This window comes from Saccostrea echinata, unplaced genomic scaffold (assembly GCF_033153115.1).
Source record: "Saccostrea echinata isolate AGI-Se365-2 ecotype Australia unplaced genomic scaffold, CSIRO_AGI_Sech_v1 ptg000001l, whole genome shotgun sequence".
Classification (NCBI taxonomy): domain Eukaryota; kingdom Metazoa; phylum Mollusca; class Bivalvia; order Ostreida; family Ostreidae; genus Saccostrea; species Saccostrea echinata.
This window is the reverse complement of record NW_026889750.1, coordinates 24,766,644-24,791,400: the sequence shown is the minus strand read 5'-3', so window position 1 is coordinate 24,791,400 and position 24,757 is coordinate 24,766,644. Positions and strand designations below refer to the sequence as shown.

Here is a 24,757-nt window from a genome sequence, read left to right as displayed (position 1 = left end):
TATATATGGATAGTGAAGGTGTTACATTATGTTCAATGACAAGTTCTAAAAATTACATGAATTGCATAAGTTTAAAAGAATCAGTGTAATCACTGATGTATTTTAATACAAAATAAAGAGAAAAAGATTACGTATATGTGTATTTTGAAGTAAATGGTCGTCGTCAACAATTGCACCTGCTAGTTCGTTTCAATTTTAAACCAATACAATAAGAAATCAATTTTATGTGTTGCTTAATAGCCACCTACATTATTATTTCAAATAAATTGAACCCGCTATATATAAAGGAGATAAAACCTACCTTGAGTGTGTGTAGAAGTACTGTGACAGGCATTATGACAATCTGGTTCGTGGTTATGAGCATAGGCAGCTGCATTAGGAAGATATCATGTGATGTAAGCAAAGTATTTTTTCATATTAGAAAGTCATTAATCAGTTAATTTTTACAATTTGTTTTAAAAATAATGTTATATGTGTTTTTAGGAACATGATATATATTGGAAGTTTGAAAACTAAGCCTATCCTTGAAAGTGAGAGTGAAAATTTAGTACTTCTTGCTATAATTTGCAATAGAAGCTAGTAATTTCAATACCGTACATATGAGAAACAAAATCATCAAGGCAATGAGTATCCATATTTTTTAAGTGAAGAAGGTCTCTCCAGACTGAAAAAAGGGAAAATGATTAGATAACAATATTTTTCTTTACAATAATTGAAACAGGCAATAAAAGTTTGCATGTTTGCTGTCAATGAAAATCTATCGGCAACTTTAGTTCTATTCGTTCATTGAAAAGATGATGTAACAGGTTCATTGAAATGATATAAAGAACATAGGATACTCAAAAATATGTTTTAAAAAACTGTAGAATGTTTGTAAAGGTTTTTGTATTTCTAAAACACATATTCATAGTTTTGCCATCAACCCATCCTTTTTTTGCATTCTTCTCGAATCTGTACCTTTATGCTAGGGATGGCAATTTGTAACCTGTTAACCGGTTACTCGGGTAGAACGATGGTAATCAGTTAAAAATGTGTAATCGGTAAGTCGGAAAAACTTGAAATATGAATAAATTTCCTTTAAATTCAATTTACAATGTAATAAGTTACAAAGTTTTCAGATATATACTGTACTTGTACATAAATTGACGTATTCAAAATTAAGCGTAATCACTGGATATTGAGTGAATGTGTAAGCATGATTTAGCGTTACACATGTGCGCGCCGTATATTGTAATTATTACTGATTTTATAACGCTATTCATGAATTAGCGCACTGTTGTCAGCGCCAAAGCCGCTAAAATATGAAGCCCGCATTTTTAAGTACATCTACAGTATTTCAATTGATTTGGCCGTAATTAATTAAGGTTCTCTGGATTGAGATCTTTAGGGTAATTGGTCAGTTTGTAAAATGTTATTGCCATGTATTTACCCAGCCTGTCCTGTTTTTGTTTTGTTTTTTTGATATTTATAAAATCATTATATAGTACTGTGAATTGATTACATTTCATTATTTTTAAACAAATATTGTAAATTAAATGATAGTTCAGACTCAGTTCTTTTTAATGGTGAAACTGCAGAATGACCTGGTTCGAAAAATTTTCAATGTGTTTGATATGTTCGGGGATGTTTCATGGTTTTCTTACATTGTAATTTTTCCCTTTGAAATTTAAATAAAATATATACTGTGCGTATTGTAAGCATATTACTTATGTTTTTTTCTTTTTTCTTGTGTATATCAATAGCGTTTACTTGAAAAAAAAATCAGAAAAATGTGCATTTTGATACAATTAACCGGTTAATCGGTCGAAACATCTTGCGGCTGACAAATTAACAATTCTGTATTCGATTGCTATTCCTACTTTATACCTGTATTAAAATTCACGGAAAAAATGGACTTCTTCAGAAGTGAAATTAAATCTAATTTAATTTATCATGTAACAAATAAATTGAATTTAAAAAAGAGAATACAAGAAGTTTAAGATAACAACCCACTTTATCTGGATTTTTAGGTATCCTTTGATCTTAAAAGCCATAAAAGAAGCTTCTGGGTTACAATGCTGACTTCTTCACATTTTTCAAATCACTGAAAGAGGGTTGGGGCAGTTTACGCTTTATAAACCGCAAAGCGATTTATAAAAATGCGTAATCTGTTCCAACCCACCTTATACCTTATAAATTGGGTAACTATTAATTTCATCCCTTATAATTTAATTTTCATTTATTTAGTGTAAAAAAAAAGATGACTGCCCTTAAAAATGACTTCAAATTGTACAAAATTTAAACGTAACGTCAGGCAGATCGATACGCTCTTGACGCAAGTCATTATGACGTAGGCAACCCAATTTATACGATATAAAGTAAATTTTTTATCCAATCAAATACGGGTTATTAACAGAATCAAATTATTTAAATATATACATATATAATGAATTAAAAGCAAATTAAAAAGACTATTTTAGCTCTCCACTGATTAAAACTAAATAGTAATTTTACTGATTCAATTTTTCGGCGTTTCCTAATATTACAGTTGATACAGTTGTAAGTTAAAAAGAATAACTGAATTTCATGAAATGCACTTAGATATACATATCTGTTTTCCAATATTTCTTTGATCCTGGTATTCTGAACGTACCTTTGTTACGACTATGACATTGTATACTAGATGTTGCTCCGGGTAAATGGGATGCCTGAGTTAAGTATGTGTTCAAAATATCTACATAAAACAAAAGAAGTTGCTTTCATTATTCACCTTTTGAGATAAAATATAGAATTTGTTGTTTATATAATAAGTAATAATATGTTTGCCGTGTCGTTTTATTACCTTGGAAGGAGTGGGAACTTCTACAATTTTGGTAATAAGTATCTGTCAAAAAGTTCATAAAGAAGGCATATAAAATATATAGAAAAGCATATAATCTATCAATCTATGATAACTTAAAGTCAAATTTAGAAAATAAAGAATATTTTGAAACATTCGTCTGAACTGCATTGTAGTTCTTTTGTGGGAAAAAAACAAAAAGAAAACTTTGCTTTGCATTACCGTTTTATAAAATTGTCTCATCAAGCAAAAGTGCATGATGGGACTGCAGCAATACCGGTTTGTTCTTATAATAGTGGAAGAAAAATGTAGAACCTGAACTTCTAACGCATTTTAAAAGTTTTAAATTGGCATTATTATGCACGAAAAAGGCGAAAATAACAAACAGCGATGGATAAAAATAAATAAATAAAAAGCCAAAATAATAATACAAACTGTGAACAGGGCCTAAAACATGGCCCGCCGGAAATTCCAGAGGTGGGATCAGTTGCCTTGAAGGAGTGAGAATCTTATGTTTATCGAACTTGCACTAAGTTTATTGACTCAACGCAAACTTGTACAAAAGGAATATCTCTAAAAGAAGTCGTCAAAGTTTTGATATTTAGTATCAATGGCAACACTATTCATCAAAATCAAAAATTGATACATAATATTATGTTTATTGACATAGTCTTCTTGCATGCCAAATTCTTTTAAAATAGAGCCAAAATTGTAGGAGGGGATAGCATTTGAAAGAATTTCATTTTTTGTTGTTGTAAATTTTAGCTTCAATGGAAAAATTGTTCACAGAATTTACCTCCTTAGAGGAACCTGTCTTGAGGAACCTGTTGACTTCAACATTGGCACCAGCTTCCACTCAGGCATATAAACGGGCATGGTCTATTTATAGAAATTTTGCGACCAAATTTAATATCAGTAATGATCTTCCATTGTCTCAGGATACTTTGGCTTTGTTTATCTCTTATTTATTTGCTGAAGGTTATGCAGCCTCCTCCATTGTGTCATTTATTTCATCAATAGCATATATACATAGAATTAATAACTTGCCTGACAATACGTCATGCTTCCTTGTTCAAAAACTATTAAGTTCTTGTCGCAAAACGAGACCTTCAATTGATATCCGTTTACCAATAACCATAGTAGTTCTACATAAAATTTGTGATGCATTAGAACATACAGTATCAAACATATATAAAAAAGTATTATTTCAAGCAATGTTTTTATTGGCTTTCCATGGCTTCCTCAGAATAGGAGAAATAACATCAGTCATGTCTTACAAATGTCACAAGTTACTTTTCAGATAAGTAAGGTTTTGATTCACTTTCAAAATTATAAACATTCAGGCGGTAAAGTTTTTACTCTTACAATTAATTCCTGCAATTGTTTAAAATACTCTCCTGTTGAGGCATTAGAACACTACTTGAAAATGAGAGGGGGGGGGGGTGATGGGCCCCTTTTTTGCTACCCCCAAACATTGCAGTCAAAAGGCAAGAATTTTCAAATGTATTAAAGCAAAGTCTCATGTTTTGTAATTTAGATGTCAATAGATTCAAAGGACATTCCTTTCGAATTGGGATGGCCTCTTACTGTGCATCAAGGGGGATGAGTGATAGTTAGATTAGATTCCTGGGTAGATGGAAATCGGATGCATTTAAATCTTATATTAGAAATGTGACACCATGTTGATATATGCTTGAGTGGAAATGGAGCCTCAGGGCAGATCTTTTGTTACTCATTGAGGATCTTGTTTTCAAAGTGATTTTCAGGAATATTAACATATGAGGGCATACGACTATCCCTCATCCAGAACAATAGTGCTTAAGTCATTTGTTAATACTTAGGCTGTTAGGTGACAAGACTGCGCACATATAAACTTTGGAAAAAGACAGCAATGAAATTTACAGTGTGATGTATTTTTAATATGGGGGCATATGTCTATCCCTCACCAGGCACATTATTGCTTAATAAGTCAATTATTAATACTTCAAGCTGATAGATGAAGAGTCTACACACGTGTGAACTTGGTAAAAGACGGCGAGGAATGTGATGCTTTGTGAATATTGGGGCATATGTTTATCCCTTATCAGGCACATCAGTCCCTGAGTCATTTGATAATACCCAGAAGGGCATATGAAATGCATACCTTTTAACAGTTATCTTCAGATTTTGTTATTATGGGGGCATATGTCTATCCCTCATAGAACATGGGGAAATTTTTTTTTATTATAATTGAATTGTAATAGATGATACATTATCTTGTCCTATAAGTCTCATGAACAGATGGTGTTTTGTTGCATTATGGGACATATGTTTATTCCCATATTGCAATATGCAGATTGGGTAATTTTTTTCACTTCTGGTAGGATTAATGTTTGATGTGTGTTGCCATTTTTCTTCATGGGTCTGAACTTTCCCTAGTGCGGTCAAGTCAGTGGCGTTTTCAGACCCATTTTCATGATTTTTCTGTTAAGTCTAAGTTGTAATTACTAGAAATTTGGATTATCTCCCTTTACAAAATTAGTTTATTTCTCATATTTATATTTTGTGTCAGCTAAAATTATATGCCATTGTTAATAATACTTCTGAAAATTTCAAGCAAATTATTAAACGTCACAAAGGTGGCAACACACGACAAACTGTTTTACAGACTTTTTATTCATTGAAGGAGGATAAGATATGGTGTTCTAGTGATGAGAGGATTATGGAAAGAAATAAGCAATTTAATGGGCAATTGGGCTATCAAAATACTTATTGCATTAATATAAATAGAACTATGTACCTGGATCCTGTTTATACAATCAATATTTTGTCTAAGAAGAACTGATAAACAATCGACATTTAACAAAAAAATTGAAGTCCTTAATCTATGGATATGTTGTTGGGCTTTTAGGTCTGTTGACCTAAATTGACTTGGCTCAGCTTGTTGATTTGTGTACGTCAAATTTTTCTTCAAATTTCTTTTTGTGTTGTTATTGTTCACATTAACAATGTGTGACCTCATTATCTTAACAGATACGGCTAATGGTCAATTTAACACGATTATATGATCCTAGATAAAAGATCTAGGAATGTTGCTTGCAAAGATTTTGCCAGTTTCATTACGTCGACATGTATTTGTTCAATACTTATAGAATTGAGAAGACATAGCAAAATCATTAAGTGATCGCGGTTGTTCTTTTTGAGGTTGAAACTGAACAGTGGTCCAGGTCTTCATCCATTAGAAACAGACCAGTTTTTAAGGTATGTATGGAAGCATTCAATACTTACTCTTGCACTGGGTTTAACTTACCAGTTTTTTGATATGGATAAGATATATGGTGATGGGAATGGGAACAACTACAGCCTCGAAGATGCAGATCTGAGACAAAGTGAAAATATGATAAAACAACAATAGATCAATTACTGTGCTTTCAGTTAACTTACAAAAAATAAAAACAGTACAGAAATGTTTTGTCTGTTAAAGCAATCTCATGTATTATTATAATGCTTGCTCTTGATTCTTGCTTATGGTTGCAGAATAAAACTGGACATTAGTATCCCATATTGAATTGAGTTTTTATACATATTTACACTTACAAAATGTAAATTATGTCAAATTTTTTTTATATAAAATCTTCTTAAAAAACTATATATTATCTGTATTAACTAGCATTCTCTAAAATGATTAGTACTAACCTGCTATTTTCCCAATTAATTCTAATAAACAATTATGATCATGGCGTCTCAGATAATCCAAGTGTTGGAATACTACAAACAGAGAATTGAAGACATTAAAACGTGATTTTTTTTTCTAACAGAACTAAAATTTGCATGTTATTATTCGTTATCGTGACTTTAAAATTAAACATTTGCAATGTTAAAAGGAAATAAAACATTTTTCTACATCTTCTGCAAACAAAAGCTTCATGAATATGTGGTGTTAAATAATACTTTTAAGCATATATACCTCTGATATTCATTTTGAGAAAAACATTAATTTTGGTAATTAGTTGTCTTAATTTCCTTTCATTAAAAAGGGTTTAAAAAATGATATCCAATAGTCTGATTTACGGTAACTGCGGTACTGCAGGGCAAAATGATATAGTTTGGTGAAATATGACGTAAAATTAATTGTTAAATATATACGTTATTTCATTATCTATCAACAAAAACTTCTCCAAACGTTATTATTTTGCCCTGCAAAGGAGTAGTACCGCAGTTACCGTGAAGGGGCTAATTGTTTATCCTGCTCAATTGTGTAACACAGCATGATTCACGGTAGGGGGCCTTCATACTTAAAACATTTAAAACAATTTTCGATCGAGGTTTAATTGTTTTTGACAAAAACGCCCGTTTATTCAATTTTCAATACAGGAACATGCACTCATAAACTCCAATTTAAGAACCAAGTCTATGGACCAATCGTAACTGATACATTCTTTTGAAGTACGTGAAAGTGTCCCAAAATCATTTTCTGTCTAGTGTATATGGCCTAACTGTATATTACTAAAGTCTGTTACAATTTAACATTATATACTCACTGTACATATGTTTATATTACCATGTCACACAATCTCCTGTTGATGTTCGTTATATTTACTCAATGCTATAAGATGTAGGCCTATGTCTTGGGCAATAAAGATACTTGTACTAGCAAAGGCGCTAATTGATTATGACCGCCATTAAAAATAGACCGGTTAAATCATCAAAATGTAAAATATGAAGAGGACTAGGTTTCCTAAAAGCATGACCAATATCGTTGCTCAATTTTGAAATTAATGCAAGACTAGGACAGAAAGGTAAAACAAAGATTTGAAATGTAAAAAAAATATTTGAATTTACCTTAGTGGTATAATTGTTATTGTTGAAGATGTCATAAAATCTTGGATCTTCTTCCATTATACGACATTGATTTGTTACCCCATTTTTCTTGTAAAAATACTCCTCTTACCTGAGTAAGGTGAAAAACAGTTTTCCTTTTCTGCATTGTCGAACACATCTGAGAAAAAAAATTCAAGGATATTTTTATCCATTATCCAAAAAATAAATATGATATTAGTACAATAAATGAATACAATGAAACTTTGAATCTGAAATAAAATTTGCAATTTGGAAAGGTAAATATACATCAACAAAAGGTTATGAAAACAAGAGGCCCAAGAGCCTTAACGGTCACCTGAGTATAATACAACAATTTAGAAGTTAAATACACTGATAGATGAAGCTTTGTTGCCCTAAAGCAAGAGAAGTAGGAAGATCAGGATCAACAAAATAATTAGTCTAGTATTCAGTATCAACTTATAAATTAAGTTCTCATCTGTCCCCCACTTAACACTATCACCATGCAGACTATAAACAAACTATTAGTACTTCTGTACTATTTTTAAACCCATATTAAGACCTCTAGCATTGACCTCTCTTATGGTCTTTGAAGAACTTTTTATAAGATAAGTTATTTTTGTCTTATTTTTATTTATCTATTACTTACAGGTCTACCTGATTATTAAAACTAAGAAAATACTTTTTGAATTATATGATAAACATTCTTGCATAATCATCTTATTCTATTAACCTTTCAAATACATTATTTATAGTGATTAATTATCAAAGGTGAATGGAAAAGGGGAATAACTTCTCTCAGTAGAATACAAATTAATAGAGCCCTGCCCAGGACTAGAATGCTCAGACAAATGGTCCAGATGTTCAAAAATCTGGTAGAAATACGCTTACTTATATCATTTAAACTTTTACTCAGTTTTCTTCCGATATGCCCAGAAGCAGAGAAGAATTTCACAGGTACAATGCATTTTCACTACAGATTCAACAAAGCCTTACCCTAACACCAGAACCCAAGACCAAGGGTCAAGAAATTTACAAATTTGGAAGAGTTACCCTCATCATCATAACTATGGACTTAAAAGAATTAAATCTTTTCCGCTATATTATCAAAAGCCCCCCCCCCCGTTATGCCAGAACCCCTGACCCTAGGACCACAAGATTTGAAAATTCTGTTTGAAGCTCCCATTTTCATCATAGCTAAGCAATTTATTTATCAGCTCAACGCTAAGGAGCAGACAGGAATAATTAATGATTAATTAATAGAATTAATGCTTTTTCACTATATATCCAATAGAGCCCCCCCCCCCTCCTCAAGAACCCCAAAAACTGAGGCCATATATTTAAAAATTTTGGAAGAGGCATCCTTGCCTATCATAATCATGCACTTAGTTTGTTTAAATAATACCCAAGAGCAGAGAAGAAGATTTTCAAAGAATTAATGCTTTTTCACTATATAATCAATAGAGCCCCGCCCTAACATCAGAACCCCTGACCCAGGGGCCATGGCTTTCACAATTCTGGATAAGGCCCACCTCCTCATCATAACTATGTACTTAGTTTATCACCTTAATGCCCAGGAGCAAAGGAGAAGATTTTCAAAGAATTAATGCATTTTCACTATATAGTCGATAGAGTCCCGCCCTAACACCAGAACCCCTGACCCTGGGGCCATGAAATTCACAATTTTGGAAGAGACTCTCTTGCTCATCATAACTATGTACTTAGTTACTTTATTTAATACCCAGGAGCAGAGAAGAAGATTTTCAAAGAATTTATGCTTTTTCACTATATAATCTATAGAGCCCCGCCCCAACACCAGAACCCCTGACCCTGGGGCCATGAAATTCACAATTTTGGAAGAGGCTCTCTTGCTCATCATAGCTATGTACTTAGTTACTTTATATAATACCCAGGAGCAGAGAAGAGGATTTTCAAAGAATTAATGCATTATCACTATATAATCAATAGAGCCCCGCCCTAACACCAGAACCCCTGACCCTGGGGCCATGAAATTCACAATTTTTGAAAAGGCATCCTTATATATCATAACCATGCACTTAGTTTGTTTAAATAATCTCCAGTAGCAGAGAAGAAGATTTTCAAAGAATCAATGCATTTTCACTATATAATCAATAGAGCCCCGCCCTAACACCAGAACCCCTGACCCTGGGGCCATGAATTTCACAATTTTTGAAGAGGCACTCTTGCTCTTCATAACTATGTACTTAGTTACTTTATTTAATACCCAGGAGCAGAGAAGAAGATTTTCAAAGAATTAATGCATTTTCATTATATAATCAATAGAGCCCTGCCCTTTCACCAGAACCCCTGACCCTGGGGCCATGAATTTCAAAATTTTGGAAGAGGCACTCTTGCTCTTCATAACTATGTACTTAGTCACTTTATTTAATACCCAGGAGCAGAGAAGAAGATTTTCAAAGAAATCATGCACTTTCACTATATGATCTATATAGCCCCACCCTGGGGCCAGAACCCCTGACCAAGGGGCCATGAATTTCACAATTTCGGAAGAGGCACTCTTGCTCATCATAACTATGTACTTAGTTACTTTACTTAATACCCAGGAGCAGAGAAGAAGATTTTCAAAGAATCAATGCATTTTCACTATATAATCAATAGAGCCCCGCCCTAACACCAGAACCCCTGACCCTGGGGCCATGAATTTCACATTTTTGGAAGAGGCACTCTTGCTCTTCATAACTATGTACTTAGTTACTTTACTTAATACCCAGGAGCAGAGAAGAAAATTTTCAAAGAAATCATGCACTTTCACTATATGATCTATATAGCCCCACCCTGGGGCCAGAACCCCTGACCCTGGGGCCATGAATTTCACAATTCTGGTAGAGGGCTCCATGCTTATTACAATGATGCCAACAGTTTGACTGCTTGATGTCCTGGAGTAAAGAAGAAGATTTTTAAAGATTGCATTATTTTTGGTGGTTTTAGCCCCACCCCTCAGGCCCCAGGGGGCAGGGACCATGAAATTCACAATTTTTGTTCCCCATCACCCATAGATGCTATATGCCAAATTTGGTTGAAATTGTTTAAGCGGTTTCAGAGAAGAAGCTAAAAATGTTCAAATGTTAACACACGACGCACGACAGAGAACGCACTCCGACGGACGAGAACGGATAGCAATAGGTCACCTGAGTGACTCAGGTGACCTAAAAAAACCTTCGTGTTGTAGAAAAAACAATATTACTAGTACATGTACCTCTTATCTTATCAAATCTATCCAAGTTAATAAAGGTAGAAAAGGGCTGTATGAAAAATATATATATATATATATATATATATAAAAAAGATAAATGAAAAATTGTTTTGCAAATTTTGACAGTCATAATGAAGCTTACTTGTCTCCCCCCCCCCCCCCATTAGTTTTATCAAACAATGAACTCAAGTTTTGATAAGGATTTTAATTTTTACTACTCTCATGTTGATATATATTGCTTTAATTTTTCCATCCCAAATATTTAAGTTTAAATGATAAACCATCTCAAATCGAAGCCGAAGGAGAAGAGAGGCAAAAACGCCAACAATTCAAAAAACACATATATCTTGGTCCATAGACATACCATGGTACATACCTCTGTAATGGGAATGTCTTCGATGGCAGTCATCATGTGTCGTGGCTCGTGCAGATAAAGAAGCCACAGATTCAGAGGCGCTGAGTGAACGAGAATCTCCCGAGAATACGGACACTGCTAAGTGCAGAATAGAAATGTTAAGTACCAGAATCCCAGGTCCCTTGTTAGGCCTCACTGAAGCACAAAGACATGCAAAGTAATAAAATTTATACAACCATTTATCTTTTATTGTGACTGTTGTTTGTTGGCTTTTTTTTTTCGGATGATCATGGGAAATATCTTCCTGTCCTTCGATTCGCCATTCAGATTTATCGACGACGTTTTATCAAATAACAGTTTTCATGTTTATTCCTACGTTGGTTCAATGAATATCACTGAACTCGAAATAAGAGATACCACAGAGACTGACACATCTGCTTCATATTTGGTACTAGAGTGATGACTTCAACTATTCTATTGTCAGCATTCCTTATTTATGTAGCAATACATATACCATAATCAACGACAAATAGAGTTTTTTTTGTCTCCCAGTTGACGCAAAAACATGTCCTATGTATGAACAATTTTTTAAAACGAGGGAGGTTATTGACGAATAAAGTGAGAACATCAAATTTTGTTTAAAGTCAACATTTTGCTAATTCTATGGTCCATACAATGACATTGTTTGCAAATACATTCTATCGTTAGGTCGAACGTTACCTAATGTCTGTTAGACTATTATTTTCACACTGATTTCCGTTTACCCGATCACGACAAGAAGCACAAGGCGGATATGACCGGTCGGCAAGGAATGCTTACTCCTCCATGGCACCATGACTCCACCTCTGCTTTTTAGGGGTCCGTGTTGGCACTGCTCACAATTTGTATTATTTAAATGGACTTTTGAGCATGATCACTGATAGTTATCTTCACATTTCATTGCTTTTGTAGCTGGTAATGTACTTGTCTCCTTCAAACTTATCGGAATTTTTATCGTTGATGCAAAAAATACATCCTGGCAAACACGATTATCTTATAAGCTGAGTTACCGTAAAACTTATTGCTGATTGACATATTATCGAAATATGAAATCAATTTTTTTTTTTTTTGTAAAAAAAAGAAGTATTACATATCTTTTCAGCTTATGTCACTTTTTTTGTAATAGACTTCATTGAATTTCTATGGTGATTTAATCCTCACAAAACCAAAACCTAGATTAGTAAATTTTTTTATTTTTACATTTTTAACTAATAAAATGTCTCTCTTGCCAACATTGACTCAGACGCTATGCACTAATTAATAAATCCACGAGATCTTGTTGAAATCTTCTCAAAAATATATTGAATATCTAGGTCATTTTTTACACAAAGGAATATCCCAACGCAATGTCCTTTAAACCCGTGCTGAAGCTACTGGTGATAACGTGTTTTCTCATTATGATCAGAGCAGGTTTAAAATAACAATATGATAATGACAGTTAATGGCACTATCCCGATTAAACAATACTTTGTTGAAAACAATATCTTTATCGTTAAGTTTGTCATTATACTTTTAATAGTAAACTTTCTAACCGTGGTCAGATAAGCCTAGATCTGGTATTGTTTATGATTTTTTTTTCTAAAAAAGTCAAATGATACAAACCTATGTGTCAATAATTTGTTTTTTGTATCCTCTTAGTAAAAGGATGGGGAAGTCCTACACCTATCTGTATAATATCTCTACTATTGTAACTCTTTTGCTGCAATGTATGTCTGTGTAAATGTATATTGATATCTCATTATCAATAATCACTACATTAGATACTGATTGTTTACCCTCTACGCTGAACTTTCAAATTCCACCGTAAGCAAACTATATGTTTTCCATTCATATAGTTGTTTTACAAATAATATCCCACAAAATACAGATTTTGTCGCGTGTGAACGGTTTTATGTGGGTGAGTTTAATTGCTGCCTTGTAAACCTTTCATACTGTGATGTATTTTATAAAATGCGTGCCTTGCCAAAATTGAAAGCTATAAAAAGAACTAATTAAAAGCAAGGAGATAATTTCATTTGATAAGTCTGATACAATAAAGATCAGTACGAGTTAAATGATTAGTCGAAATATTCGAGTTCTCGCTGCGTGACTTATAAACAATTTAATCACAAGGAAATTTGTAATCATAACATTGAAATTTCCTATTGAATAATGATTTGGATGCACAGACTAAATTAAACTGAATAGATCAGTGCGATGAAGTTGATCAAATTATTTAAACAATTTTACATTTATAAGAAGTCGTTTTCTGTAAATTATCCATAAAGTAAGAGAAAATTAACTCACTCTCTGTCGGTTCAATATCCTGTCTACAGGATATTTAATATGGACTAAAGATAAGGATCAATAAAGGAATTCGGACTAGCTAGAGATTATCTACACATGTCCACTACTTGACTTTCATAATTTTATCGTGAATATAGAAAACCAAGGGCGTAACCCAGAATATTGACAGCCACATCGGCACCCAAAGATTTGGGAGGAAATGTGACAAAAGACTGGTCTTCTAGAGAAGACAATGGGCTCGATTTGAAAAGTGACCGTAATCCTAACCCGAAACAAAATTGATAAACCCCCAGAAAAAAGACCAGTTTGAAAACTATGAGTTACTGTAAGAATATGAAAGGATTTGGTGAATTTTGATTGGAATTATCAGTTGGTGATAAATGGTACAAGTTTAATAAGTGACTCTGAAAAAAGCGCAACAGTAATATGGATATTTTCCTTTTCGTGTTTTGTCGTGTAAGATCTAAAACGTCCAAAACAAGATAGATAATTTAACCAATCAATGAGTGCTTTAGATACACTGAAGTGACTTTGTATGCCAGTCATGGAAAGAACTTTTCGTCTTGTTTGCACAGGAAAGCCAGTTCAATGCGTCATTCAGTTTTGATTGTGTGTCTATCATGCAACATAAAACACTTTTAACATTTCGGCTTCTCTAAAAACAGTGAAATTTTCAACAAAGTGTCTTGCTAGGAATTTTCAAGCCAAGAGCATTTTTGAAGGGCGCTTTTGTTCCTCTTGCTAGGAAATGTCCATATAACATGAAAATGTACCAATGAAATATGGAGATAACGAACAGTATTCAAAGCTAATAGTCCATTCAAACAATACAAATCGGGATCAGAGCAAACATGGACCTCCAAAAACATCTGAAACGGGATCATGTGCCATGGAGTAGTAAGCATCCCCTGTCGACCGGTCGCCGTGTGCCCCTTGTTATCATCGGGTAAACGGAAATTTCGTAGAAATTTCAGAGTGTAAATGACCTAACAATAAGTATGAAAAACGCCAGTCAGCATTTGACCTAATGATAGATTGTATATGCTGATAAGGTCATCGACCATAGAACTTGCCAAAATGATGACTTCAAAGGAGACTGTTAATATCCTTGTTTTATCAATTTTTTTGTTAATAGCTTGCCTCGTTTTAAAAAATGATCGTACGTAGAGCATGCACTTGCGTATCGTATCAACTGGAAGACAAAAACCCTATGCAGGTGATAAGAGTATATTGCTATATAAGTAAGGGAAGTTGACAATAGAAGATTAAAGTCATCACGTTTATCATAAAGTTTCGTTGTTAGCTAGGTTGCCATTAACGTCTTTTTTCTAGTAAAATATCCAAATATGAAACAGATGTGTCAATCTCTGTGGTGTCTTTACTTTCAAGTTCACTGGTCTATATCGAATTGACATATAAATGAAAGTAACTATTGTTAATTAATAATATGTCGTCGATATATCTAAATGTCGAATTAAAAGCCACAGCAAGAATTGGTGTATTTGCTTAAAATACCTATGCCGTCATCATTCAAATACTAATATCAGAAAATGAGTAGCAGCTTGGTTCAAGAAACCTAAGTCAATGGTTTAAAATCATTTATTGCCAAATGTATTTCAAACGCTACAATGACATAAGACTCATGTACATGATCAGCTAATAAATAATTACATAGAAGTTCGAGGCAATATGTGTAAAAGTTTCAAAATGTGTTGCGTGTCGAGCAAACTCCTGAATTTCAAATTTACCACCACATTCCTGCGTTGCGATCTACAAAACATCAATGTTACGATGATGAACCATATTGTTTTATAAAGAATATTTTTTTGTAGAAAATAATATTTTAGATTCATAAAAGATATTTTGACGATTAACAACTTAAGAGATTCTGGAACAATTTTTATATACATATGTCCACTGCAATTGACGTTATCTGTACTAAATAATCTAGACAAGTTATAAATTTGAAAATTGAAACGAGAATCTGAGATAAGTTTCATTATAGCTGAATGTGCCAATATGATAAGTATTTCATAAGAGGTACGCCCACAGTAGATATTCAATTTTTTTTCCTATTAACATGTTCTTATGTATGTTTTTCCCAAATTAGGTAGACTTTTCTCAGGAAATTTATTTATTGCATACATGAATCATAATTTTGACATATCACTTGTAAAATAGGAGTCATATCAATGAAATCTGCCACCTAATAGATATTGTAAAATAATTTACTAGAGTGTTCCAAGGAATGCATGTGTCGCCTGCCATAGGATCAATAAAGATAAAGATAAATCTAAGAGTGATCAGCTATTTATTAGAATATACGTTTTTGCTTGCAAAGAAAATCAAAGTACTGATGAGTACTGAAAGACAGGGTCAAATTGATTTTAAAAATTTCTTGACTGCTGAAGATATTTTCTTTGGTAGAGTTTTGTTACCAACTTAAAAAAAAAGAAACTAAATTTAATAAAAAAGTGAACAAAATATTAGATTCATGTATGTAGATAAACAGTTGGGGAACCTTACAGCGTTGTCCAAATTTAACTAGGTCTGACATTATCGGAAGTAAAAAAAAAAAACAGGACACAGTCTAATATAAAACATCCGAGTAATTTGTATACATGTAATGACTTTCAAAATCAAAATGCTTTACCATTTTGGTAAAAATGAAAATCTTCATTTCATGGTAATAAAAAAAGATCTTCAAATTACTCTCTTTTGTTTGATTTAGCGAGCGTGTCTTTGAATCCAGGCAATTTCTAAACTTTTTTCTTCACAGGATTAAACTCTGCCATTAAGTGAACTGAACGGTGACTCAAAAGATTGCTGATAGGTGACTGAATGACAGAGGCATACCATTCAGTCACCTTTCCAGACCTTTCAGTTGACTGAAATGTACAGTTTCATCCTGTGGTTGATTCAATTGAGGTGCTAAGCGCACGGCTTCCGTTTGAAACATCGACTGACGTATACTTATAGAGGGATACACGTGACCCTGTCAAAAATATAGCGGATATTAAGATTGCATAGATTGGCATTTATCATTAAGTTTGACAATCAAACAGAAATACGATTCGAAATTTCTTCAACCCTAAAAGTTTAAATGAATTATGAAATTGAAATTATTGGATATAATTCTTCATGTATTGAATTATTTTGTTCAACAATCCATGCATCAGACTCATGACTAAAAAGATATGTCAGTCTGTCTTTACTGAAATTGTTAGTCTACATCTTTATCTACAATCCATTTCGGTATACTGATATTGATGTCATTTCAAAGTATTTAAATTAACTTTATATGTTAACTGTTTATCAAACAGTTTAAAAGTACAGTTTCATAAGCTCATAAACATTTAATATATACATGCTACATGTAGTTATCGAAGCCCTGCGTCTCAAAATTCAGATATAAATATATAAATGAACCTTTCAGAGTATTTGTGAAAAGTAGTCAAAGGTCATGTGTACTTTAACGCTGCTATTTTTCATAATGTCTTATAAAAAACAGTGCACATCCAAAATAGCACAGACTAACCTCTCAAATGTTTCAATAAGCTGTATATCGGCATTAGGAACTGTTTTGAAAAGTAGGTCAAAGGGAAAGTTGAAAGGTCACCAGGTTGGTAAGTATATATTACAAAAGCCATTATGTAGTGCTAAGCAATACCTGACCAAATATCTTAACCATACCTCTCACAGTTCTCAAGAAATAAGGAGTGAAAGACGGACGGACAGACAGAGAGACAGACAGACAGACATATCCCAGGTTAAGTGATCCCTAAGTGTCGCTCTGCTCTTCAGGCGACACAAAATGTAAAATATAATATACAGTACTGAATTGGCACGTACTCTGATAGACGTATCGGTACAACCCAAGAAAACCCCAGCAAGTCCATCTAAAGGGTAGGTAGAGGAACTAAAAGTTGCAACTGGTGTATAAGGATTCAGAGTGTTGCATGCATCAACTACCTGCGTTACAAATAAATAATAAATAGTTTATATAAATTATATCTTCTATTCGAGTATAGTGGCTGGAAAATTACAGAGAAAAATTAAATTGATTTTCTAATATTTTATCTATTTCCATGGCAACGGTGACCTGTTCGAAAATTTAAAATGTTGAAAGCACAACAACATTTTGAGAATTTTATTAATGTGAAGTTTCATTAAGGATGTTCAAGCTATCTTGATTGAGAATATATATACGTTGAACAATATGTTGCCCCGTATTCGTTCGGGGTGACATAAATACGGTATGACCACAGATACAAGTAAAGTTTACGATACACATTAAGTTAGAACAATAAAAATCTTAAATGTACACTTTTTTCAGCTTCAAGTATATTGACCAAACAAAAATTGAGCTAAAAGGTTATTGTTAAATTGATCCTGCCTCCGAATATAAGGCATCACTTTTTAAAGATTTTTTGTTACTAGTATGATTATATATTTCCAGTTCGAACAAATCTGTTTTTACAAACAAAGAGACTGAAAGACTTTCGAAAAAAAAAAGAAATGAACTGAAATTGTGCATAAGGCCAAAACCATTAATCTGTAGTTTCTCAGGCACCGCTGCATCAGGTGAAAAACAGTCGCATTGATCAATTTTATTGACATATTGAAAAGGGGAATAACTCAATTTTCTATTTTTCCAAGTTAAAAAAGAAAGTCGATTTATTCCTCTTTTCATGAATGCTTATAAAGATAGACGTTTTTATTAGATAAATAATATATTTTTTGTTAATACGGTATTTTATGAATTAACTTTTAAACAAATGCTTGGAATAACATTACATGTATTTAAAGTTGAACACATATTATAATTAATGTAAGAGAAAAAAAGTAATTAAGAACCAGTAGATATCATCATTTTGTTGGACAACTGACATAAAAAAGGTATAACACCTGCTTCAAAAAAAAAAAATGCCTGCCGCATCGAATTTTGAAATTTTGGGCCTGAGAAACTATTAATTATTTTTTTGGCCTAAAAAATCGAATGCATGTACCGAGGACTTTAAAGACAGGAGCCAGACTGATGACAGATGTATAACAATTCAAGACAGATGTACAACAATGCAATGATTTACCCTTTTGCCTGGTTTCCAATACTTTGAGATAGGAATAAAATCACACAAATCTCTGACAATTAAATTGGACGTGGAAATCCGTCTGGAGCAGTCTGTATTGAATTCTGGGTAAAGTTGTTGAAATTTGGCTAGTTCCGTGACAGTGCGGATTTTCGAACATTCCGTTGACTGACCTAAACCATGGGAAAAAAAATGTAAGTTTATACTGTCCCAATCGTTTATTCTTTACAATCATGAAAAAAGAACACTGATGAAAATTGTCAGGCATGTGATTGATAGTTGATCATTTACATCTGGAATATTTATGAATTTGCCTGAAGTTGAGGAGATTGTTGACGATGAAGAATAAGATTTAGTTGTAGAATGTTTATTTGTTGTTGTTTCTATTGATGTCATGGTTGTTGTTTGTTTACTAGTAGTTGTAGTTGGCTTTAGTGCAGTGGTTGTTGTAATTTTTGTTGTTGTGGACGGTTGTGTGGTGGTTGTTGACGGCTCTGGGGTTGTTGTCTGTGATTGAGTGGTTGTTTTTGGTTGAGAAGTTGTTGTTGAGTGAGTGGTTGTTGGTTGAGATGTTGTTGTTGATTGAGTTGTTGTGGACGTTGTTGTCGTAAAAGTTACTGTTGTCTTTGCAGTCGAAGTAGTAGCTATTGGTAAAATTATATACCGCCAAGAACAGTAAGATATTTATTTTGTTAACGCTCTTACAAAAATGTTCACTATAAAAATTTATCAAAACCAATGTATATTTCATAAATTTTAAATAACAGCTCTTAATCTCTTACATAAGCCCAAAAGAAGTCTCTTGGGTCATATTTTATTTTTTCTATAGTGACTATAAGTATTAAATAGAAATAATAATAATAATAAAAAAAACATTTTTAATGTCAAAACTTAACTGGTATTCTGGTAGGGAAATATTGAATTTTTGAAACTTTTAATAATAATTCCCTATCCCCTAAAATGCGCTTCTACTCATGTGAACAAAATTAATTTCAACGAAAAATTAAATTGCTCAAAATTGACAAGTTTAAAAAAATAAAGAAAAGACAGGTACTCTACCAGCCTGACAAGAACATGGTTCTCCTTGACGGGATACAGCATCTGTAATGTTCGAGAAATAAAACAAGAGGCCCATGGGCCACATCGCTCACCTGAGTAACTTTGGCCATGCTGTTCATTACCCATGCTGTTCATTACCAGACTTCCCCCTTTGTAATACCTATTGTGGCCCCGCCCTACCCCCGGGGGCTTTGATTTGAACAATTTAGAATCTACACTACCCCAGGATGCTTCCACATAAGTTTCAGCTTTTCTGGCTCAGTGGTTCTTGAGAAGAAGATTTTTAAAGATTTTTCCTATATATTTCAATGTAAAACTTGTATTTCCTATTGTGGCCCCGCCCTAACCCCGGAGGTCATGATTTGAACAATTTAAAATCTACACTACCCCAGGATGCTTCCATATAAGTTTCAGCTTTTCTGGCTCAGTGGTTCTTGAGAAGAAGATTTTTAAAGATTTTTCCTATATATTTCAATGTAAAACTTGTATTTCCTATTGTGGCCCCGCCCTAACCCCGGAGGTCATGATTTGAACAATTTAAAATCTACACTACCCCAGGATGCTTCCATATAAGTTTCAGCTTTTCTGGCTCAGTGGTTCTTCAGAAGAAGATTTTTAAAGATTTTTCCTATATATTTCAATGTAAAACTTGTATTTCCTATTGTGGCCTCGCCCTAACCCCGGAGGTCATGATTTGAACAATTTAGAATCTACACTACCCCAGGATGCTTCCACATAAGTTTCAGCTTTTCTGGCTCAGTGGTTCTTCAGAAGAAGATTTTTAAAGATTTTTCCTATATATTTCAATGTAAAACTTGTATTTCCTATTGTGGCCCCGCCCTACCCCCGGAGGTCATGATTTGAACAATTTAGAATCTACACTACCCCAGGATGCTTCCATATAAGTTTCAGCTTTTCTGGCTCAGTGGTTCTTCAGAAGAAGATTTTTAAGGATTTTTCCTATATATTTCAATGTAAAACTTGTATTTCCTATTGTGGCCTCGCCCTACCCCCGGAGGTCATGATTTGAACAATTTAGAATCTACACTCTCCCAGGATGCTTCCACATAAGTTTCAGCTTTTCTGGCTCAGTGGTTCTTCAGAAGAAGATTTTAAAGATTTTTCCTATATATTTCAATGTAAAACTTGTATTTCCTATTGTGGCCCCGCCCTACCCCCAGGGGTCATGATTTGAACAATTTAGAATCTACACTATCCCAGGATGCTTCCACATAAGTTTCAGCTTTTCTGGCTTAGTGGTTCTTGAGAAGAAGATTTTTAAAGATTTTTCCTATATATTTCAATGTAAAACTTGGATTCCCTATTGTGGCCCTGCCCTACCCCAGGGGGTCATGATTTGAACAATTTAGAATCTACACTCTCCCAGGATGCTTCCACATAAGTTTCAGCTTTTCTGGCCCAGTAGTTTTTCAGAAAAAGATTTTTTAATGACCCCGCCCTATTTTTGTCTTTTTCTTGATTATCTCCCCATGTAAGGGGACTTGGCCCTTTATTGTTACAATTTTAACTCCCCTTCACCTAAGGATACTTTGTACCAAGCTTGGTTAAAATTGGCCCAGTGGTTCTTGAGAAGAAGTTGAAAATGTGAAAAGTTTACAGACGGACGGACGGACAGACGGACGACGGACAACGGGTGATCAGAAAAGCTCACTTGAGCTTTCAGCTCAGGTGAGCTAAAATAAATTGTTATATACTAAGAACACCATACGACAGCTCTGTAATCTAAAATAATGGGAAAAAAGGTTCTGTTATACTCCACTGATTTAGCGCACACAGCTTTCAAATTGTAAAGGATTTCCAGCTCTTAGAGAACTTTTCTGTCTCGATTATTCATTGCTTCATAGCATGCTTATGAAGTGGTAAAAGGATATTTTGTTCAGAATATACAAATATATTACTGTGAATCACTTTTTATTCGCGAGAATATTATTTCTGCTCGGAAAAATTCAATCTCATATATATTTGTATTATTCAAAATTATGTACAATAACAAACGTTCGTACAAAAAACTGCCTCGCTTATAATTACCGAAATCAAAATTTCTATCATGGTCTGACATAAAAATCACTTCTGAAAAAATGACCACACTTCATATACTGTTTTTCATTTGAATATAAAGCTATAACTCTTGATGAAAATCAATGTTGGGAAGTTAAATCTTTTGCGAAATTTAGAGCAGAGGGTCATCATTCCTTAAGATATAATTTTTAAAGGCAATGCATATTTTTTTTTACCATGTAAGTGGTTGATCAAGTTCTCCAAACAACGCTCGCCATCATGGTTGTGTTGTAAAATATTATTTAGTTCCCGCCATACTGAAATAAATAGTTTGTATGACGCACAACACAGCATCGACAAGCTGTTGAAAAGACTGTATATTTTTGCATATAGTACATTTACACTGAATAAAAAAGATGAATAGTAACTACAGAATTTATGATAAATTCTATAGTAGTTGAAGAAAATGATTGAACATATCACAGGTTATTCCTGCTAATGTTTACAAAAGTATTCTTTTTAAAAACTCAAACAAACATAACTTTACTACAAAACACATTGTTGCAGGCCTTTCGTTCAATAGATTTTAAATTGTTTTCAATTGATCTGTATTTTTTTAACAGCTGATCTGACCAAAAAAAAAATCATTTTATTTATATGGTGATTTGAATTTATGAAATGTTTGACTTATAATTTCCAAGATGAGCAATTTCGTGCAATTATTTTTTTAATTTCATAGATTTAACAAAGACATGGATAATTAATAAAATAACATTTCAAACACTTTAGAGACATGCATAAGGAATTACTACGGTTTTGTTTTTTTTATTTGCTAATATTTTGTCTTAAAATTTTAATGAAGTTGCACAGAATTCAGAATTTTTTCCGGATATAATATCTAGCGCCATACTTATAAGAAACCTGAAGAAACTAGTTTTCAGGAAAGATGCGCCTTCATTACTATTGCACGTGGTTTAGTTTCAATTTCGAGGTTTCTTGGGAAAATTACGTGGCTTGATATTTCGACAAAATTACCAAGAACTTCTTTAGAATGTGTTTAGTCAGTGAATTGTTGTTTTTAGTACACCATAAAAAATCTAATTAAACGCATACTTATAGGGTTTTTTGGAAAAGAAGTAATTAAGTAACAAAGAAAACGTTTTATTTAGTATTATATATTTTAAAGGAAACAACACAAAAACGAAGTTAAAGGTCACCGGCAACAAGAAAAGATTTTTTTTCGCCCAAAATTGATATACATGTACCCATGTATATGTAAAAAGTTCATTTCCTCATTTACCTGCACTCGCCTGGTTTAATTCTTTATGTTTACCTATTAACTACAACGTGAATGTGTCTGAATTATATATATTTTGATTTATTTATGATCTGATTTCGTGTCTGTTTATTGATATTTTGTATGCCATGCAAAAAAGTTGTATTTTAATTTGATAGATAATCTTCAAACAGTCATGAAATTTGACGTTGTTTCAACTTGTTTGTTTTTGTATCAAGTTACATAAAAACGCCAAAAGTGTCAAAAGCCTTTTCAAGATAATTTTACAAACATATAGACCAACAAATTATTCACGTAACTAAAAGTTCTTCATTTCTTCGGCTTTATATAGTTAAGCTACTAAAAAAAACAAACAAAATAGAACTATGATGAAACAATACTGCACGTGTTAGTAATTTCACAATCATAATAACAGTAGCAGGTATAACCTGTGAAATATTACCGACAGTAAATTAATTTATATTTACCGCCTGCATGAGAGTGGCATATCTGAGCAGTCGGTTTGGCGACGTTCTGGTAGTCCAGGAGGTGTGATAAAGCACCTAAAGTAGTCTCATATAAGTTAACGTACTGTAATCAAAGTACTCAAGAGTACAGAGAGCCGGGCTCATTTACAGAGTAGATTTTTTTACATGAATCATACATGTACATTGTATTAACAGATAAATAATAAGAATTTCAGACACTGGAAAAATATGTTACACAAACAATTTAAAAAAATGATACTAAGAAAAATAAGGACTTCAATGGCGTCTTATTTGAAAATAATTTTTAAAAATCTTATGAAAAAATCATTTTAAAATATCAATATGAATGATAAACCAATTAGTTTTTGTGGACTTAATACCACGGTCCGAATTTATCAGGGTCAGAGTTAACCTGGCACCGCCATATGTAAACAAAAACTGGTTCCCTCTACTGCCTTTCTTCGTCTTTGTAGAGAACTAGGCTAGACAACATTGACCATCAAAAAACCTTACGCAAATGAACTATGGTGTGTGACTTCGGACTGAAGTTTTCAATGTCATTACTACTGATGTTTATTTGTATAGATAAAACTGCTTTTTATTTATGTTGCTTTATTTAGCTTTTGTATTATCTCAAAAGTGGTTGAGCGTGAGTACTATACTTTTACACGTAACTTTAATTTGGCGGTGGTGGGGTCGACACTTCCTGCCTGAACAGGCTGACAATAGCTGGCAATTGCATTTGAGCAATAATCCCGGGTTAGCGCGACTACAGGAAAATTGTTAATAATCTGGTAAATTAATCACGAAAGTGACTTGCACATGGGAACATGGAAAACATGCTTGCATAGAAAACTAATTTTCTGACGTCAGACTAAATAAACATTGGCACCATGCCTTATAAACCAACAATTTAAATGCATTCTGAGTTACTAAAGGAGTTTAACGTTTGCAAAAGTCCAAAGCTCTTTCTACTTGCTCTAGGAAAACTTCCATCTTTTTTCTATGCATTTCACGGATTAAAAAAAAACAATATATTAATTATATTATCTTGTATGTCCTTGCTCACATTTAAAAAAGCTGTTCAATAAACAAAGAAGTATAGTTTTCCTATTCCATTATATAAGGCATTTTGCGTCCTTAATTGTACTATCCATCCTTACTAATATTATTGTAATTTAAAATCAAGACACGTGTTCTTGGTTAACCCAGGTTGTAGCGTGCAACCAGTTTCACGGAAAAAAATTTTAGCAGTAAACAGGAAGTTGCCATAG

At 33.1% G+C, this 24,757-nt stretch overlaps 1 protein-coding gene and 1 long non-coding RNA gene across 2 annotated transcripts in view; both read right to left on the bottom strand.

Annotated features, from left to right (window-relative positions):
• Positions 1-24,757, bottom strand: part of LOC133196109 (integumentary mucin C.1-like) — a 62,404-nt gene that overhangs the window by 15,560 nt on the left and 22,087 nt on the right. The window lies entirely within an intron of this gene.
• Positions 349-24,757, bottom strand: part of LOC133187688 (uncharacterized) — a 34,175-nt gene continuing 9,766 nt past the window's right edge. The window contains exon 7 of the long non-coding RNA XR_009721231.1: positions 349-370. This is a non-coding gene — a long non-coding RNA (uncharacterized LOC133187688). The remainder of the gene's footprint in view (positions 371-24,757) is intronic.